Below are 14,641 nucleotides of genomic sequence, written 5' to 3' on the forward strand. Positions count from 1 at the left end.
TTTTGGTTTGCAATGGACCCCGTAGTTCCACTCTCCGTACCTCTGATACCTCCTTTGTCCCACCCCCCACACATGCGGTGACCTCACCCATTGAGACCAGCATGTCCAGAGATACAACCTCTCTTATCATCACCCAGTGCCTGGGCTTGCCTCCGCTGTACCCGTGCCCCACCATACCCTGGTCTGCACATTATGCCCAGAATCTATTCTACCACGCCCATAAATTTGCTCCTTTTATTCCTTGTCCCCAACGCTCTAGGCGACCAGTTTTGATAGCCTTTAGCCGCACCCTCATCCTACTACTCCTCTGTTCCTCGGGTGATGTGGAGGTAAACCCAGGCCCTGCATGTCCCCAGTCACCCTCATTTGTTGACTTCTGTGATCGAAAAAGCCTTGGCCTCATGCATGTCAACATCAGAAGCCTCCTCCCTAAGTTTGCCTTACTCACCGCTTTAGCACACTCTGCCAACCCTGATGTCCTTGCCGTGTCTGAATCCTGGCTTAGGAAGGCCACCAAAAACTCTGAGATTTCCATACCCAACTATAACACTTTCCGTCAAGATAGAACTGCCAAAGGGGGAGGAGTTGCAATCTACTGCAGAGATAGCCTGCAAAGTTCTGTCATACTTTCCAAGTCTATGCCCAAACAGTTCGAACTTCTAATTTTAAAAATTAATCTCTCCAGAAATAAGTCTCTCACTGTTGCCGCCTGCTACCGACCCCCCTCAGCTCCCAGCTGTGCCCTGGACACCATCTGTGAATTGATCGCTCCCCATCTAGCTTCAGAGTTTGTTCTGTTAGGTGACCTAAACTGGGATATGCTTAACACCCCGGCAGTCCTACAATCTAAGCTTGATGCCCTCAATCTCACACAAATCATCAAGGAACCCACCAGGTACAACCCTAAATCCGTAAACATGGGCACCCTAATAGACATTATCCTGACCAACTTGCCCTCCAAATACACCTCTGCTGTCTTCAATCAAGATCTCAGCGATCACTGCCTCATTGCCTGTATCCGCCACGGGTCCACGGTCAAACGACCACCCCTCATCACTGTCAAACGCTCCCTGAAACACTTCTGCGAGCAGGCCTTTCTAATCTCCCTGGCCCGGGTACCCTGGAAGGATATTGACCTCATCCCGTCAGTTGAGGATGCCTGGTCATTCTTTAAAAGTTACTTCCTCACCATATTAGACAAGCATGCTCCGTTCAAAAAATGCAGAACCAAGAACAGATATAGCCCTTGGTTCACTCCAGACCTGACTGCCCTCGACCAGCACAAAAACATCCTGTGGCGAACTGCAATAGCATCGAAGAGCCCCCGTGATATGCAACTGTTCAGGGAAGTCAGGAACCAATACACGCAGTCAGTCAGGAAAGCAAAGGCCAGCTTTTTCAAGCAGAAATTTGCATCCTGTAGCTCTAACTCCAAAAAGTTCTGGGATACTGTAAAGTCCATGGAAAACAAGAGCACCTCCTCCCAGCTGCCCACTGCACTGAGGCTAGATAACACGGTCACCACTGATAAGTCCGTGATAATCGAAAACTTCAACAAACATTTCTCAATGGCTGGCCATGCCTTCCACCTGGCGACTCCAACCTTGGCCAACAGCCCCGCCCCCCCCCCCGCTGCTACTCGCCCAAGCCTCCCCAGCTTCTCCTTTACCCATATCCAGATAGCAGATGTTCTGAAAGAGCTGGAAAACCTGGACCCATACAAATCAGCTGGGCTTGACAATCTGGACCCCCTATTTCTGAAACTGTCCGCCGCCATTGTCGCACCCCCTATTACCAGCCTGTTCAACCTCTCCTTCGTATCATCTGAGATCCCCAAGGATTGGAAAGCTGCCGCTGTCATCCCCCTCTTCAAAGGGGGAGACACCCTGGACCCAAACTGTTACAGACCTATATCCATCCTGCCCTGCCTAGCTAAGGTCTTCGAAAGCCAAGTCAACAAACAGATCACTGACCATCTCGAATCCCACCGTACCTTCTCCGCTGTGCAATCCGGTTTCCGAGCCGGTCACGGGTGCACCTCAGCCACGCTCAAGGTACTAAACGATATCATAACCGCCATCGATAAAAGACATTACTGTGCAGCCGTCTTCATCGACCTGGCCAAGGCTTTCGACTCTGTCAATCACCATATTCTTATTGGCAGACTCAATAGCCTCGGTTTTTCTAATGACTGCCTTGCCTGGTTCACCAACTACTTTGCAGACAGAGTTCAGTGTGTCAAATCGGAGGGCCTGTTGTCCGGTCCTCTGGCAGTCTCTATGGGGGTACCACAGGGTTCAATTCTCGGGCCGACTCTTTTCTCTGTATACATCAATGATGTTGCTCTTGCTGCGGGCGATTCCCTGATCCACCTCTACGCAGACGACACCATTCTGTATACTTCCGGCCCTTCCCTGGACACTGTGCTATCTAACCTCCAAACGAGCTTCAATGCCATACAACACTCCTTCCGTGGCCTCCAACTGCTCTTAAACGCTAGTAAAACCAAATGCATGCTTTTCAACCGTTCGCTGCCTGCACCCGCACGCCCGACTAGCATCACCACCCTGGACGGTTCCAACCTAGAATATGTGGACATCTATAAGTACCTAGGTGTCTGGCTAGACTGCAAACTCTCCTTCCAGACTCATATCAAACATCTCCAATCCAAAATCAAATCTAGAGTCGGCTTTCTATTCCGGAACAAAGCCTCCTTCACTCACGCCGCCAAACTTACCCTAGTAAAACTGACTATCCTACCGATCCTCGACTTCGGCGATGTCATCTACAAAATAGCTTCCAATACTCTACTCAGCAAACTGGATGCAGTTTATCACAGTGCCATCCGTTTTGTTACTAAAGCACCTTATACGACCCACCACTGCGACCTGTATGCCCTAGTCGGCTGGCCCTCGCTACATGTTCGTCGTCAGACCCACTGGCTCCAGGTCATCTACAAGGCTATGCTAGGTAAAGTGCCGCCTTATCTCAGTTCACTGGTCACGATGGCTACACCCACCCGTAGCACGCGCTCCAGCAGGTGTGTCTCACTGATCATCCCTAAAGCCAAAACCTCATTTGGACGCCTTTCCTTCCAGTTCTCTGCTGCCTGCGACTGGAACGAATTGCAAAAATCTCTGAAGTTGGAGACTTTTATCTCCCTCAACAACTTTAAAAATCTGCTATCCGAGCAGCTAACCGATCGCTGCAGCTGTACATAGTCCATCTGTAAACTACCCACCCAATTTACCTACCTCACCCCCATACTGCTTTTATTTATTTACTTTTCTGCTCTTTTGCACACCAGTATCTCTTCTTGCACATGATCATCTGATGATTTATCACTCCAGTGTTAATCTGCTAAATTGTAATTATTCGATTTATTGCCTACCTCATGCCTTTTGCACACATTGTATATAGATTCTCTTTTTTCTACCATGTTATTGACTTGTCTATTGTTTACTCCATGTGTAACTCTGTGTTGTTGTCTGTTCACACTGCTATGCTTTATCTTGGCCAGGTCGCAGTTGCAAATGAGAACTTGTTCTCAACTAGCCTACCTGGTTAAATAAAGGTGTAATAAAATAAAAAATAAAAAAATAAAAAAAATACGAAGGGCAGTGTAGGATTTGGATGTTTCAGCAACAGGGCGGAACTGAAACGCCCCTTTAGTAAGCGAAACCTCCGAGATGTCGGCCTAGAAGGCAACCACAGGACTCTCAACCAACGTTGAACCACGGGGTAAGGGAAAGCAGGTGTTCCAACATCCGGGGGCCCAGGCAGTAATCTCCATCCTCGACCAGGAGATGGTGGGGTCAGGGCGTTGGAGCCACGGTAGGCCGAGGTTGACTTTATGTACGGGTGCCTCGATGATGAGGAAGGGAAGACTTTCTTGGTGCAGGGGTCCCACGGTGATGGTGAGTGGTGCTGTGATGTGTGTGATTGTCCTAGATCCCAGTGGTCGATTATCCAGTGCTTGAACCCAGAAATGGAGAGGAGAGCGGGTATGAGGTTATGTTCAGGGAGGAGGCAAGGGCCTAGTCAATGAAATTCCCTGCGGCACCAGAGTCCACTAGAGCTGTAGAAACAACACATGAGGGACAGCCAGCTAGTGAAATCGGTATTAAAAAGGGTTCGGCGGAAAGTGATGAAGATGGAATACTCATGCCTACCCCAGGAGATAGATGATCATGGGCCGTCCCTCTGCTGTAGTGAATCCCGGGTTGGGACGTGGAAGACACCGTTGAAGCTGGTGCCCTTCCTAACCACAACAGGGACAGAGCCCCATCTGTCTCCGACGGCGTTGCTCAGCCGCGGGGTGGTGTGTGGCCCCTACCTCCATTGGTTCAGGCTCTGGCCATCCTGCCTTAGTTGGAGTAGGCACTCACCCCCTTCTCTGCCTTCCGGTGGATTATCAAAGACTCCTCTGAAAGAGCCATGAACCTCTCATACCTCTCATAGGAACCCAGCTCCTCCCCTCCTCTCTCCCAGCGGGCCGTAGCCCACTCCAACACCCGCCGGGAAATAACCATGGAAACCTTGGACCTCTCTGTGGTGGGGGCTCCCATCTGATGAGCGATATAGAGGGAGCACTGTAGGAGGAAGCCACTGCATTTGGATGGAGTCTCGTCATATTTGTCCGGGAGGGATCGCTGACCTGGGCGGACTGCTGAATGGGCTGAGGTGCTGGCTCGCTGGGTCGACTCATGGTAGAGGATCCTCCGCTCGTTGGGGGTGACGCCCCTTGAGGAAGATCTAGATGTTGAATAACACGGAGGACCTCATCCATCACCGTCCCCAGTTGCGCCAGCTGGTCGTGGTGTTGGCAAAGTAGGTCCTCCTGTTAGTCAACCATCTGGGAGATGTCTCAGTTGGCTGCTGCTTCGATTTTGTGAGGCAGTATGCTGTGACGAAGACGCAGAGAGTCAGGAAGCAAGTGCAGTCAGTGAGTTTCATCGGAACGAACAGAGTGGATAGAAAAACAGGAGTAGCGTCTGAACATGAAAACAGAAACAATACTGCCTGATGAGTGATACAACAGAGTGATAGATAAAGGGGAAGTAATCAAGGTAGTGATGGTGTGCCTAATAGTCAAGGTAGTCCAGGTGTGCATAATGATGGGGCAAAGGTGTGCATAATGATGGGTTGCCAGGATGGAGCTCGGGAGCGGGAGTAGACGTGACAATTATCTGTAAGGTCCCCCAGTCTAGCAGTGAATTTAGAACTCAGATTCAACCACAACAACCAGGGAGGTTTTACAATGCCTCGCAAAGAATTTTACCTATTGGTGGATGGGTAAAAAAAAAGGAGACATTGAATATCCCTTTGAGCATTGTTAAGTTATTAATGACACTATGGATGGTGTATAAATACACCCAGTCACTACAAAGATATAGGCATCCTTCATAACTCAGTTGCAGAGGAGGAAGGAAACCGCTCAGAGATTTCACTATGAGGCCAATCAATGGTGACTTTAAAACAGTTACAGAGTTTAATGGCTGTGAAAGGAGAAAACTGAGGATGGATCAGCAACGTTGTAGTTACTCCATAATACTTCCAATTGACAGAGTGAAAAGAGTGAAATTAAGCCTGTACAGAATAAAAACATTCCAAAACATTCATCCTGTTTGCAACAAGGCACTAAAGTAATACTGCAAAACGTGGCAAAGTAATGAACTTCTTGTCCTGAATACAAAGTGTTATGTTTTGTGGTCAAATCCAATACAGCACATGACTGAGTACCACTCTCCATATTTTCAAGCATATTGGTGGCTGCATCATGTTATTGGGTATGCTTATAATCGGTAAGGACTGAGGACTTTTTCAGGATAAAAAATAAACGTAATAGAGCTAAGCACAGGCTAAATCCAAGAGGAAAACCAGGTTCAGTCTGCTTTCCATCAGACACTGGGAGATGAATTCACCTTTCAGCAGAACAATAACCTAAAACACAAGGCCAAATATACACTGGAGTTGTTTACCAAAAAGACAGTGACTTAAATCTACTTGAAAATCTATGGCAAGACCTGAAAATTATTGTCTAGAAATGATCAAAAAACATTTTCACAGGGCTTGAAGAATTTTGAAAAGAATAATGGGAAAATGTTGCATTAATCCAGGTGTGGAAAGCTCTTAGAAACTTACCCAGACATGATCACAGCTGTAATCGCTACCAAAGGTGCTTCTACAAAGTATTGACTCAGGGGGTTTGAATACTCATCAAGGCAACCTATATCCCATGGACCCCTCAGAGGGATTGGGAGACAGGGATATGGAGAGAGATATGTGGAGAGAGGGTAAAAGACAAGGGACCTTGTAGAAACACTCCTGTCAACACGCTGTCCTAGAATGATATAAATTACTTGTATTATAAAAATAGTCAGATCACTGACCTATTTTGAAGAAATGTGTTGGTTGCTTCAGGGGCATGACCACCACCATACACAGTTTATTTTGGCCCGCTGTCTTCATGTGCTTAGACTCAAGAGTAAGTGGCATTGTGTATCCCAAGTACCACCATAGTGCACAACTTTTGCTGTTAGAGAACAGGGTGCTATTTTGGGAATAGGGTGCCTTTTGGGATGCAACCATAGCTTTGTCCTTTGTATTGAGCTAGGCTACTACTTCTCTTAATGATCCTATCACTGTATCTCCCTCCCCAGGTGACTATGAGTAATCAATTACAGATGTAGGATCTTAATTTGATCAACCTGTTGCAGGAGAATTTTACTGCAGTGCAGGAAATGTAAAACTTGTAGTGTATTTGAGGTTTAAAAAGGCTTCTAAAGTTTGTAATTTCCACCTTGAAATTTTTGACTTGATTTTCCCTTACGAAAAGGTGTCAACCACTACAAAAATGTCAATTTAATTATAATCCACATAATAATTCACATTTTTCTGTTGCTTTAGGATTATCTTCCTGCTGTACCAAACTGGCTCAAATAAAAATCCTACATGAGGAGTGTGACAACGCAAAATCATTACAGTAGGATCACACTCACAGTCACTGTCTAAAGTGGTCTGTCAATGAGCAATAGAAAGAGGGAAGCACCTCTATGCTGCTGACAGTGAATGGATTGTTGCGCCCAATAGTTTTTAGTAAGAAGGGCGTAAAATGTCTGAGGGTTGATGAGAGATATAAAAGTAATTGTTTTTTGTTAGCTTTTACAAACTCAGATCTGCTCAATTTCATGGCAGCATTCTTTTCAAAGAATGTCAGCGATGATTCAAACATGTGTTTTTACTTTTACCATTCATTTAAAATATCATCTTCACAAAACATCTTAATTATCACTTAATAGTTTCTGGGCCATAAAGATAATTATCACTTTGTCATATGAACAATTTTGGGTTATGCTTGATAATAGATTAATTATATTGTGTGTCACAGGCCAATGAGGTATGAGCAATTTTGAGAAAAGTTAAATCTTAGTTGCATCAAGCAAGCCAATAAATAAGTTTGGACTAGAAATCTGCCATCTGAATCTTGGCTCGACTACAGTAGTAGATTTTTTTGGATTCGTTTTTTTCCGAATTGATAACAGCACCTTTCCTTAGAAATCCCCCATGCCTTTCTTTTCCATTGACATTTGATTATTTTTGTGACTTTATATTACTATAACATAACTTTGTCATGCTTGTCACGTGTATCAGGATAATATTGGTGGTTAGCAATTCTTCACAAACAGTCATGGGGATTTGGCAACAATTCAGCAATTATTCTGTCCAAGGTAGCCGCATACGCATTCTAGCCTATAATAAAGGTTTTCAGCTAGGACCCCATCAAGACTGAATGACCGTTGCCTCTTGGCACCCTATTCCCTATTCCCGATATAGTGCACTACTAGGGCTCTGGTTAAAAGTAGTGGCCTATGTAGGGAATAGGGTGCCATTTGGAACTCTGTAATGTCATTATGCACAATTGTAGCAATTGTCTCGTGAGGAGGAGGTTGAGGGGTGGATGTAGTGGATGAATCGCTACCTAGAAATACAGATGTAGGAAAAGAGGCTGGAGAACACGCTATGAAGGAAAATACTGGGGTTTTGGTACAGGTACAGCCAACTAGCGCAAAAATAATATTGCTATATTGTCAAAACAATACAATGTATCATTAAAAATAATAGCCTGATATGCAACTATATCTATTTCCCCCATCACTAGTTTTCAGTGAATTTATATAAATCACAAAGAATTTATATAAATCTGCATTTCCTGCAGTGCAGGAAAATTCTCAGCAACAAAAGAGTGATCAAAGTACCCTGAACAAAAATATAAAATCAACATGCAGCAATTTTTAAGATTTTACTGAGTTACAGTTCATATAAGGATATCAGGCAATTGGAATAAATTCATTAGGCCCTAATCTATGGATTTCACATGACTGAGAACAGATATGCATCCATTTGTCACAGATACCATTTAAAAAAGGTAGGGGTGGGGATCAGAAAACCAGTCAGTATCTGGTGTGACCACCATTTGCATCATGCAGCGTGACACATCTTCTTTGCATAGAGTTGATCAGGCTGTTGATTGTGGCCTGTGGAATGTTGTCCCACTCCTCTTCAATGGCTGTGCAAAGTTAGTGGATATTGGCGAGAACTAGAACACGCTGTCGTACAATTCGACCCAGAGCATCCCAAACATGCTCAATGGGTGACATGTCTGGTGAGTATGCAGGCCATGGAAGAACTGGGACAATTTCAGCTTCCAGGCATTGTGTACAGATACTTGCGATATGGTGCTGTCCATTATCATGCTGAAACATGAGGTGATGGCGGCGGATGAATGACACGACAATGGGCCTCAGGATCTCATCACGGTTTCTCTGTGCATTCAAATTGCCATCAATAAAATGCAATTGTGTTTGTTGTCTGTAACTTATGCCTGCCCATACATAACCCCACCACCACAATGGGGCACTCTGTTCACAATGTTGACATCAGCAAACCACTTTCTCACATAATGCCATACATATACTGTATACTGCCATCTGCCCGGTACAGTTGAAACTGGGATTCATACTTGAAGAGCACACTTCTCCAGCGTACCAGTGGCCATCGAAGGTGAGTATTTGCCCACTGAAGTCGCTTACGATGCTGAATTGCAGTCAGGTCAAGACCCAGGTCAGGACTACAAGTACGCAAACGAGCTTCCCTGAGAAATTCTTGTGGTGTGCAAACCCACAGTTTCATCAGCTGTCCGAGTGGCTGGTGTCAGACGATCTCGGAGGTGATGAAGTCAGATGTGGAGGTCCTGGGCTGGTGTGGTTACATGTGGTCTGCGGTTTTGAGGCCGGTTGGACGTACTACCAAATTCCTTAAAACGTTGGTAAAGAAATTAACATTCAATTCACTAGCAACAGCTCTGGTGGACATTCCTGCAGTCAGCATGCCATTTGCATGCTCCCTCAAAACTTGAGACATCTGTAGCATCGCGTTGTGTGACAAAACTGCACATTTTAGAGTGGCCCAGCACAAGGTGCACCTGTGTAATGATCATGCTGTTTAATCAGCTTCTTGATATGCTACACCTGTCAGGTGGATGAATTATACTGGCAAAGGAGAAATTCTCACTAAGAGGGATGTAAACACATTTGTGCACAACATTCAAGATAAATAAGCTTTTTGTGCGTATGGAACATTTCTGGGATCTATTATTTCAGCTCATGAAACATGGGACCAACACTTTACGTGTTGCGTTTATATTTTTGTTTAGTGTATTATGTAGGCCTACCTGTTTGAGCTCCTGTTAGACAGATTCAATTTAATTTCTCAAGAGGAGGCTGTACAGTCTTTCCCTCTACCTGTGTCTGTTCAGATAGGACATGTTAAGCATGATACAGAGGCTATTTCTTTTGGGCAATTCTTGCGTATATTTGGTAAAGCTACTTGTATTTTTTATATGATATGGTGCTTTCACCACTGGATCACCAAGATCTATAAATAAATGTACACTCTGAGCACGTCATCTTGCCTTGCTTGCCTTCTGCTGATTTCATGACCTTATGACTGATACAAGATCCCTATTTTACATTTACACAAAATAATGAAAAGGGCTGTCTAATAGATTCAAATAGACAAAATAATGAAAAGGGCTGTCTAATAGATTCAAATAGACAAAATAATGAAAAGGGCTGTCTGGTAGACTCAATAAATAGACAAAGATTTGTAGCTGAACAAGTCATTGCATTTATAGATTTAGTTTTTGTTTGCTTTCAGAATGCATGACTTGGACTTGACTCCAGTCTTGACCTGTTCTACTTAGGACTCGACTTGAGACTCGAACCTTGTGACTTGAGACTTACTCAAATAATAGGGACTTGATCCCACCTCTGTCTGATGGACAAATGGACACTAGAAGAGTCTTCTACCAGTTCTTCACCCACCAGGTAATTCAAATCTTGTATTTAAATTGAATATTCCATCCGATGTAGAGTACATAATACTAAAAATGTCCCATAGGGTGGCTCTGGTCAAAAGTAGTGCACTATATAGGGAATAGGGTGCCATTTGGGACGCACCCCGAGTCTCTTGGACATGACCCCACAGACAGAGTGACAATGTCAGTGAGGTAGTCAACATAAGGATTCCTACTGGTCAATAGAGTGACACAACAAGTGTGACCTTCCATGTCACTCAGTGTGTGTGTGTGTGTGTGTGTGGTGTGCGTGCGTGCGTGCGTGCGTGCGTGTGTGTGTGTGTATACCAGAGCATTATCAGGAGTGCAATGACAGAGAAATGAGCGGTCTTCTCTCACCACTAACCTTAACTGTCAGGGTGCCTCCTGGCTACATCGTTAGCTGGTTCCACTCTTAGGATTCGGCCCAGAGGGCCCCAACCCCTGGTGATGACGTAAATGTACGTTTATGGTTTAGTCCCATATGGTACCCTATTCCATATATATAGTGCACTACTCATGGGCCTTGGTCAAAAGTAGCACACTAGGGTGCCATTTGGGATACACCCTGTGTTTTCCCTTGACTGCCACCGCCACCCTTGGAATGCAATTATTAAGCTCAAATAAATAAAAAAGTCAATGAAAAAAATATGAGCCGTAATCATCTGGACTTTTTAAGACTTTTCAAGACAGCAATTAGCTTACATTTTGAGAGACGTCATTTGGCGTAGCTAATATTAAAGAATATACCAGAGAAATTATTTCCCAGAGTGTGTTTGTTTTTACCCACCATGTTGTGGTGCTGGTTGACATGTCTTGTTCATTGGTTTTTTTGGATAAGGAACCTTAGGAAACCACTGCATCAATTTACCAACATCAGCAACCTGTGGTTTGTGCATGTGAATCAGACTCCCGACTAAAAGGTCAAAGTAGGTTTACACACCTTCCTGAGACATCCAAATTTTACCCTTCAAAAGGGAACTTCAAAATGAATGAGGCACATACAAAAGACTAATTGATTTTAACCAGAACATTTTCTCTATTCTGACCATGCCCTTAAATTTAGCATAACATCTATGTGTAATCCCACATCAGCACAAAGCAAAAGAACACATCCCCTTATATTGTTCAATCTCACACTATGAAGCAGGTGTTTGAAAAGCTGTTTGTGAATTGTGTACGAGGATAAGAGATACCAAAAATACATGTTGTATCTATCTTGTTATCATAAATAGTTACACATAAATATTGGACAGCGTACAAATCCATTCCCCCATCTGTGCCCAGTGGCGGTCCAGCAACTAAGGAGCTGATTACGATTCTGATAGGGGAGTGGAAAGTTGTAGGGAGGGAAACATTGTGTCTTGAAAAGCTGAGTGGAGAAAGCAGAGATGATGAATTGGAAACACTCATATTCATATATTACCTTAATGGTATTCCTGTCTATTTATTTTCCTGGATCTAGTGGAACATTTTGTTTAAACAGCAGTTTGTGTCTTGGTCTTGTTCCCAATTGAGCCAATATGACTGTAATTGCTGAATCAATAGTCTGATGCAATATGAATATTGCAATTCAACCCAAATAGCACTCTATTTCCTATTAAAGTGCAATATGTTTGACCAGAGCGCCATGGGCCCTAGTCGAAAGTAGTGGACTATACGGTGCCATTTGGGACACAACCTGGACTTACAGTATGTGTTGTGGGAAGAGAATCATTCAACAGCTCTAATTAGGATCTTAGTGCTAAGAACATTTTAGGAAACTTTGCTCTTGAAGGGATGCATGAAAGGTCTTACAGATCAGTTCATTCTAATGTCACCTTCACACAGGAGATTGAACCCTCGCCTGGGAAGATGGGCCATGTTTTTCACCCGTTTTGTGTTTACCCTTTCCTACAGACCAGGCTCCCAGAACGTGAAGGCAGACGCATTGTCCCGGCTGTATGACACAGAGGAGCGGCCCATGGATCCTACTCCCATACTCCCCGCCTCCTGCCTGGTGGCGCTGGTAGTGTGTGAGCTGGACGCGGACATTGAGCAGGCGTTACATGCAGAGCCCGCTCCCTTCCAGTGTCCCGCTGGGCGTCTGTACGTCCCGTCTGCTGTTCATGACCGGTTGATCTATTGGGCCCACACGTCACCCTTCTCTGGTCATCCTGGGATCGGTCGGACAGTGCGCTGTTTTAGCGGGAGGTACTGGTGGCCTACCTTGGCTAAGGACGTGAGGGTTTATGTTTCCTCCTGCTCGGTGTGCGTCCAGTGTAAGGCTCCAAGGCACCTGCTCAGAGGGAAGCTACACCCCTTATCCGTTCCACAACGGCCTTGGTCGCACCTGTCGGTGGATTTTCTAACAGACCCCCCCCCCCCCTCACAGGGTAACACCGCGATCCTGTTCGTTGTGGACTGGTTCTCGAAGTCCTGTCGTCTCCTCCCTCTGCCCGGTCTTTCTACGGCCCTACACACTGCCTAGGCCTTGTTTACGCACGTCTTCCGGCACTACAGGGTGCCTGAGGATATAGTGTCTGATCGAGGTCCCCAATTCACGTCTAGGGTCTGGAAGGCGTTCATGGAACGTCTGGGGGTCTCGATCAGGCTTACTTCAGGGTTTCACCCCGAGAGTAATGGGTAGGTGGAGAGAGTAAACCAGGATGTGGGCAGGTTTCTGCTGTCCTATTGCCAGGACTGGCCAGGGGAGTGGGCGGCGTTCGTGCCCTGGGCCGAGATGGTACAGAACTCGCTTCGCCACTCCTCCACTAACCTCTCTCCCTTACAGTGCGTACTGGGGTACCAGCCGGTTCTGGCACCTTGGCATCAGAGTCAGACCGAGAGCTCCTGCGGTGGACGACTGGTTCAGGTGCGCGGAGGAGACATGGGAAGCTGTCCGTGTTCACCTTCAGCGGGCCGCACTGCGCCAAAAGGAGAGTGCAGCCCGCCACCACAGTGAGGCCCCGGTGTTCGCAGTGAGGCCCCAGTGTTCGGGTCTGGCTCTCGACCCGAAACCTGCCCCTCCGCCTGCCCTGCCGGAAGCTGGGTCCGTGGTTTGTGGGGCCATTTAAAGTCCTGAGGAGACTGAACGAGGTTTGTTATAGGTTACAGCTTCCCCCCGATTACCGTATTAACCCCTCGTTCCATGTGTCTCTCCTCAGGCCGGTGGTGGCTGGCCCGCTCCGGGAGTCTGAGGTGCGGGAGGTTCCTCTGCCCCCTCTGGACATCGAGGGGGCTCCAGCGTACTCTGTTCGCTCCATACTGGATTCGAGGTGTCGGGCGAGGGGCCCGGGAGGAAAGGTGCTGGGTTCCGGTCTTGGACGTGTTGGACCCTTTAATGCTGCAGGAGTTCCACCATCTTCGTCCGGATCGCCCTGCGCCTTGCCCTCCGCAAGGCGCAGGGAGCCGCGCGTCAAGGGGGGGAGGGGGGTACTGTCACGACTTCCTATGAAGTCGGTGCCTCTCCTTGTTCGGGCGACGTTCGGCGGTCGACGTCACCGGTCTTCTAGCCATCTCCGATCCACCTTTCATTTTCCATTTGTCTTGTCTTGTCTTTCCACACACCTGGTTTCAATTCCATCAATTCCATGTTGTGTATTTAACCCTCTGTTCCCCACATGTCCTTGTCCGGTATTGTTTATTGTAAGTGCTTGTGCACGTTATGTCTGGGGGTTTTGTCCCATTGTTTATATGTTTTTTTTTCACTGTGATTTTTATCATTAAACTGCACCGTTGTAACACATTCTTTGCTCTCCTGCGCCTGACTTCTCTTCTGCCAGGACGCACGCCTTACAAGTTCATATCTTTCATTATATAGTATATGAATGAACTATATTCATAACCTACTCTGGGCGATAATATGATTCTGTGAAATATATATAATATTTTCTCCCTCAGAAATGCTACTTCTCCCTTGTAATCTGTTCTGCTATTTCAGGTTGTCCTGTCTGAAATGTTAGTGATTCAATCCAAGTAATTTCTGTTGGAAAAGGTCACAGGTGTCTTTCCTGTGTTCCATAAGTGCAGGCCACCCACCTCTCTTGCCAGTTTGGCAGGCAGGTAAGTGTATCTGGACGTTTGCCGTTGTGTTGACCCTTTCCAAACTGCATGTTGTTTAAATATAACAGTGGTACTTGGTACCCATTTTGAATCAAACAATATTGGGCAAAGACAATATTTCTGATCGATCTCTGCAGCCAATTAAAAATAAATTCCTTACTTTATTGTGGGGGAAAATGTACATTCATGACATCTAATGTA

The sequence above is a fragment of the Salvelinus fontinalis genome, chromosome 26 (assembly GCF_029448725.1).
Source record: "Salvelinus fontinalis isolate EN_2023a chromosome 26, ASM2944872v1, whole genome shotgun sequence".
NCBI lineage: Eukaryota > Metazoa > Chordata > Actinopteri > Salmoniformes > Salmonidae > Salvelinus > Salvelinus fontinalis.